Below are 6,652 nucleotides of genomic sequence, written 5' to 3'. Positions count from 1 at the left end.
GGCCGAGTGCTAGTGCAGTCACCTGCCGGTTTCCTGCATTGATAAATGAGCAATGTGGTCTAGAATTTGCCAATTAAGGCAATTAATTGATGTGATTCAGGAGGATTTGTTAAGCTCTGTCAATGGTGATGCATCTACAGTCATATACAGATCAATTAAAATCTTTGTTGCTTGATCTTATTTAGGTAAGTGCTACTTTTTTATGTTACATTTTTTAAGTTACATTATACTAATTCACAAAATTGCTTCATTTATACTTTGATTTGTTGCAGTTGTTGTTTGGTTGCAAGACTGCAAACTAATGTATATCAAGCTGTATATTAAATTAAATTAATTAATTTTAATTAGCACCTTATATTATGGCATCACACAATAGTATGAATGTCAAAAAAATGTGACTGAGAATTTTAGACCTGATTCAAATTTCATTCTAGTTTGGCTTTAGACAAATCAAATATTTGAACAAAAGATTGTTGCAAAATATATTATAATATAGGTATCAAGGAACATTTAGTGATTTCACTTGTGTGTGTGTATGTCAAAATACATTAAAATTTATATAAATACATAGGCATTTTCATTTTTACTATTTTAACTGGATTGCTTTTTTTTTGGGGGGGGGGGGGTTAATCAAGTAAGTTTGCTTGGATGGTATGCATTGATGTATTGATGTGACTTTTTTCTATTATTAATATTGTTAGCTTCATCTGTTGCTGAATGTTTTTGTGCCTGGTTTCGAATTATGCTTTCTGTTGTTTAGCAATTCCTCAGCAATATTTTGTCATTTTATCCACAATTAATTAGGACACATATATGCATGGTTTCCACTACAAACTGCTATTTGACCCCCCCCCCCTTGTCCCATTCTCAAAGTCATTTTGTCATTTGTATGTATTTGAATGTATTATGTAAATTTTCCTTTTATGAATAAAGTGTCATGTTTTTTATTTCTTTTGTTTTTTTAATAGTCTGAGATTTGCTGATTAAGCTGATTTGTTGCCACTATTCTATACTGTTCTGTTCATTTGTAGTAGTGGTATAGGTTTGTTCTCATTGTGCTGTGCTGCGCTGCCTGATCTTAGCCTTACTGTATACAAGCACACTTCCTGCCCAAACTGGTTGTCAATTAGCTGTCCAGCTGAGTTGCATATTCATTCTAATACACTTGATGGTGATAGAAGGAGGTCCAGGTGGCCAAGCACAACATCAAACCATATTGATTGCCAAGCTCACAAGCAGAGTCAAGCACTCTTAGAAAGGAACAGGTGTTCTGTTGTTGCTCAACCTAATTTTGCTCCTACTGGATTGTATGCATTATTTAGGTGTTTACACAATTCAAATATTACTAGTATATCAAACTTCCAGGGACAAATACATTTTGTGGCAAACATATTGTGTTGCTTTTCCAGGCTTTCAGGGTGTTTATGCAGGTTTGAATGCCATTTTTGACCTTGGCCCACTATATATTTACTTACCTCAGCTTGGTAGTGGAAGCACATAACAGTGGATTTCTTCTTTAACCAGAGGCAATAAAATCAATTATTGTTGCTTTGAGCCAAGCCCATGGCATCAGAAATCATAGGAAGAAATAGGCAATCTTTTCAATTTGAAGCATGTTAAGCAATATGCCAAAAAAAACTCTTTGCCTATTTCTTCCTATAATTTCTCTTTTATAAGTATATGTATACACATATAATGCATACATACATATATGCATGTATATACATACATGTATGTAAATACATACGAGGGGGTGCTGAGAAGTTCCTGGCTTTGGCCAGAAAGAAGAGAGCCAGAGTTATGAAATAACACATTTATTTAACATATTCCTTCTTGAGACTGATGCACTTGGTACAGCGTAGTTGCAGCTTTTCTAGACTGTTCAAATAAAAGTCCTTTGGTTGGGCCGCAAACCAGCTTTCAGAAGCATCTTTGACAACAGAAATGTCCTCAAAACATTGCCCCTTCAAGTGTTTCTTCAAATTCGGGAACAGATAATAGTCCGAAGGGGCAAGGTCAGGTGAGTGGGGGGGTGGTGGACCAACTGGAAACCCAGGGTGTTCAATTTGGCACCCACAACTTTAGGCGTGTGCGTAGGTGCATTGTCCTGCAAGAAACGGATCCCTTTGGTCAACTTTCCACGGTGTTTCATCTTAATTGCCTCCTTCAGCTGGTCCAGGAGGTTAGCATAATACTGTCCAATGATACTAGAGCCCCGAGGTAGGTAGTCCACCAACAGAATACTGTCTTTGTCCCAGAAAACAGACGCCATGACTTTGTTGGCCGATTTCTGGGTTCTGAACTTCTTCGGCTGCAGGGCTCTGCTGTGGTACCATTCCTTTGACTGTTCCTTGGTTTCAGGATCACAGATGTGGAGCCAGGTTTCATCCTCAGTCACTAACCTAGCCGGGTCAGTTGAGGTTGGGGGGCGCCCACTGCCGGGCTCATCTTCAACGGTGAAATGCCCAGTCTTGAAACAAGCTATCCAGGTTTTGACAGTGCTGTAGGAAGGACACTTCTCCCCCAGTGTTTGTGACATCTCAGTCTGAATGTCCTTTTCTGACTTTCCCTGGAGAAACAAAAACTTTCTGACGGCCTGTAACTCCAACGACGTGAAACTTGCTTATGCCTCTGCCATCACGGCTTCTCACTAAAAGAAAAAACAGTTTTAGGAATCACAAAGATCTGATATTTGCACAGTTACATACTAAGATATTACATATGCCCCCACACTCATTTTTCTATTTCATCTGGAAGGGACAAAGTCAGGAACTTCTCAGCACCCCCTCATACATACATACATACATATTTGCATGTATGTACATACATATATGCATGTATGTACATACATTTACAGTTAGGTCCATAATTATTTGGACAGGGACAGACTTTCAGCTTTAATTCAGTGGGTTGAACAAAAAGATTGCATAAAAATGTGAGGAACTAAAGCCTTTTTTAACACAATCACTTCATTTCAGGGGCTCAAAAGTAATTGAACAAATTAAAAAGCTGAAAATAAAATGTTCATTTCTAATATTTTGTTGAAAACATTTTGCTGACAAAGACAGCCTGTAGTCTTAAACTCATGGACATCACCAGATGCTAGGTTTCCACCTTTTTAATGCTCTGCCAGGCTTTTACTGCAGCGGCTTTCAGTTGCTGTTTGTTTGTGGGCCTTTCTGTCCGAAGTTTAGTCTTTAACAAGTGAAATGCATGCTCAATTGGGATGTAATAAACTCCTGGGTTGCTTTGGACCAAAAACTCCTTCCAAAAGTCAGGAGAATATAGCACTGGCTCGCTACCCAAAGCCTTCTTTAATGCCCCAATGCAGCTTCTGGGGACCATTTAACTATTCCTTCCCTTTTGTCAAATTTGTCAGGGGAACAGCCTGAGATGCAAAGTGAAGAATAAAGCGTCTAAAAAAGCCTGCAATCCCCAAGAAAGCACAAACCTGCTTTTTAATAATTGGGAGTGGCCACTTCTAGATGGCCTTTACATTCTTTTCCTGAGGCTTTATTATTCCTCTTCCAATGGTGTACCCCGGATATTTGGCTTCTTCCAGCCCAATAGCGCACTTTTTAGGGTTTGCAATAAACCCGTCTTTCCTTAGCTCATTTGGCACTGCCTGAACCTTTACTAAATGCGAGGCCCAATCTGCACTATGAATAACTATGTCATCCAAATAGGCCGCAGCATATTTTTGATGGGGTCGGAGTACTTTATCCATCACCCACTGGAACGTAGCTGGAGCATACTGTAGTCCGAAGAGCATATTTTGATACTGGAATGCTCCCTCAGGGATCACAAAAGCAGATTTCTCCTTAGCTGACTGAGATAGGGGGATCTGTCAATACCCTTTGGTAAGATCTAAGGTGGTCATGTATCTAGCATTCCCCAACCGATCAATTAGCTTGTCTATCCGGGGCATAGGATAGGTTTCAAACGTTGTGATCTGATTCAGCTTACGGTAATCGTTGCAAAATCTCTAGCTCCCATCTGGTTTGGGAACTTACACAATTGGGCTGGACCAATCCCAATCGCTATTGGACTCCTCTATAACCCCCAATTCAAGCATTTTTTTAACTTTCTGACGTATTACCTCTCGTCTAGCTTCAGGAAATTGATAGGGTTTTAATCTTACCCTTTCACCTGGAGGGGTGATAATATCATGTGTAGCCATGGATGTTCGTCCAGGCAAGTTGGAGAACATATCTCTATTTTGTAGCACAAAATCTCTCGATTCCTGTTGCTGACTCTTTGACAAGGTGTCTGGTATCCAGACTTCTGGAATTACAGAGTCAGACCAAGCAGGTAGCTCCGTGGTCCTCATGGTTAATGCTTCTCTTTCTTTCCATGGTTTCAACAAATTTACATGATACATTTGTTCTGGTTTCCGCCTACCAGGTTGGCTAATCTTATAATTAATGTCACTCAGTTTTTCCATTACCTCATAGGGGCCGTGCCATTTGGCTAGGAATTTACTTTCCACCATGGGAACTAGTACCAAAACTCTATCCCTAGTGGCAAAAGTACGGATACGGGCACCCCGGTTATAAATTCTCTGCTGCGCCAACTCCACTTGGGCCAGATGCTCTTTAACCAAGGGCATTACCTGCCCAATTCTGTCCTGCATTTGCGCCACATGCTCGATGACACTTCTATGAGGGGAACTTTCACTTTCCCATGTTTCCTTAGCAATATCTAAGAACCCCTGGGGTGCCTCCCATAAATAAGTTCAAAGGGAGAGATTCCATTGGAAATTGGGGTACCTCCCGGATAGCAAACATCAAATAGGGAGTAGACCCAATTTTTCCCGTCTTTATATACTACCTTACGCAGCATCTGTTTTAAAGTTTTGTTAAAACATTCTACTGAGCCGTCTGTTTGAGGGTGATACACCAATGTGCGTAGCTGCGTCACCTTTAGGAGTTTACAAAGTTTTTTAGTCACCCAGGACATAAATGGGGTTCCTTGATCAGTAAGTACCTCTTTGGCCACTCCTACTCGGCTGAAAACTTGGAACAGCTCCCAGGCTATGGTTTTAGCAGAGGTAGTTCGGAGAGGAATTGCCTCAGGATACCGAGTAGCATAGTCCATTCTGACTAGGATATATTGATGGCCCCTAGCTGACTTTAGCAATGGGCCAACTATATCCATGGCAATCCTCTCAAACGGGACCTCAATGATGGGAAGGGTAACCAAAGGGCTAAGAAAATGTGGCATTGGGGCAGACAACTGAGATACAGGACAGTAAGCACAGTATATCTCCATCTCCTTGGCGACCCCTGACCAATAAAACCTCTGGACTATTCGCTCACTGGCTTTCTCAGCCCCAAGATGCCCCCCAAGGAGGTGCCCATAGGCCAGATCTAACACCAATTTTCGGTATGGCTTGGGTACCACTAGCTGTTCAATGGTTTCCCCCCCACTTTGTGACACCCGATAGAGTAGGTCTCTTTCAATATTAAAGTTTGGGAATGCAACCCTCTCGTCTGGGTACACTAGGTTCCCATCAATTTTTACAGCATTCTCCCGGGCTTTAAACAGTGTGGGGTTTTTCAATTGCTCTGTAACAAAGTTCTCTCTATATACCCTTTAGGTCAGGGAATTCCAGGGTTTGCTGGCTTTCCCCCGAAGTTGCTGGTTCCCCCCTAGGATTAACTGTTTCCCCTGCTAGCACAGACAAAGGAAACCCCGGAGTGCCCCCACAATCATCAGAGGACTTCTCAGTAGCCTCATGCTCTGAGGATACCAGCACTGCATGAGGTGGGTGATGCCAGAGCTCCTGGAATTTGGGAAAATCCCTCCCAATGATAGCATCATATGGTAAGTGGGGAACCAGCCCCACCTGATGACACAATTTACCTAGGGAGGCTTCAAAAGACACTGACATCACAGGATATTACCTAGTATCCCCGTGTACACATGTTACCCCCACTGTTTTAAGACAGGAGGTCTATGTAACCACTAGCTCAGCTTTCACCAGTGTTACCACACTACCTGAGTCTAACAGCCCCACAATTGGTTTGGTATTCATAAACATTACATCAATATTACACCCGTATAGCAAGGCATGCAATGGTGGCAAAAAGAGACTGTCGTCTGCCACCCAGAAAGTCATAGGGCACCACCACAGGGCAATTTGCAGAAATATGTCATTCCTGGCAGCAATAACAAATAACATGTTTGGCTCCCTCCTGGGGGGGGCTAGCGTTCCCAGTCTCTCCCGCCATACATTGACTGGAGTCTGTCTATTAACCTGAGCTCCCCTTTTTTTGCTCTCTCCACCCTATCCCTTGGTTCACTCTTACCCACAGCTGGGGATGGTCTGGTCTTGGGGTGGAAAGTCTGTGAGTACTGAAGGAAGGTGTTTAAGTTCTCGGCACTAGGTCCACCAGCTTATCGGCTGTCGACGGGTCTCCATGGCTCACCCACTTTTGTATGGAAACAGGGAGGGATCTGTTAGATGTCATACATCTGGAATCTGGGAGGTTTTTCTGCTCGATAGGACCAGTTATACACCCGTTGGGCCCGGACAGCGAGGGTGACACCCAGCCATGCCAGTATTTCTGGCTCTAGGTCATAATAGGGTTTTTGGGACTCTCCAGAATATAGCGGGGCCAATAATCCTTTAGTTAGTTCTTTCAAATGT

Source organism: Pyxicephalus adspersus, chromosome Z, assembly GCF_032062135.1.
Source record: "Pyxicephalus adspersus chromosome Z, UCB_Pads_2.0, whole genome shotgun sequence".
NCBI lineage: Eukaryota > Metazoa > Chordata > Amphibia > Anura > Pyxicephalidae > Pyxicephalus > Pyxicephalus adspersus.
The sequence above is the reverse complement of the archived record's forward strand: the minus strand, read 5'-3'. Positions refer to the sequence as shown.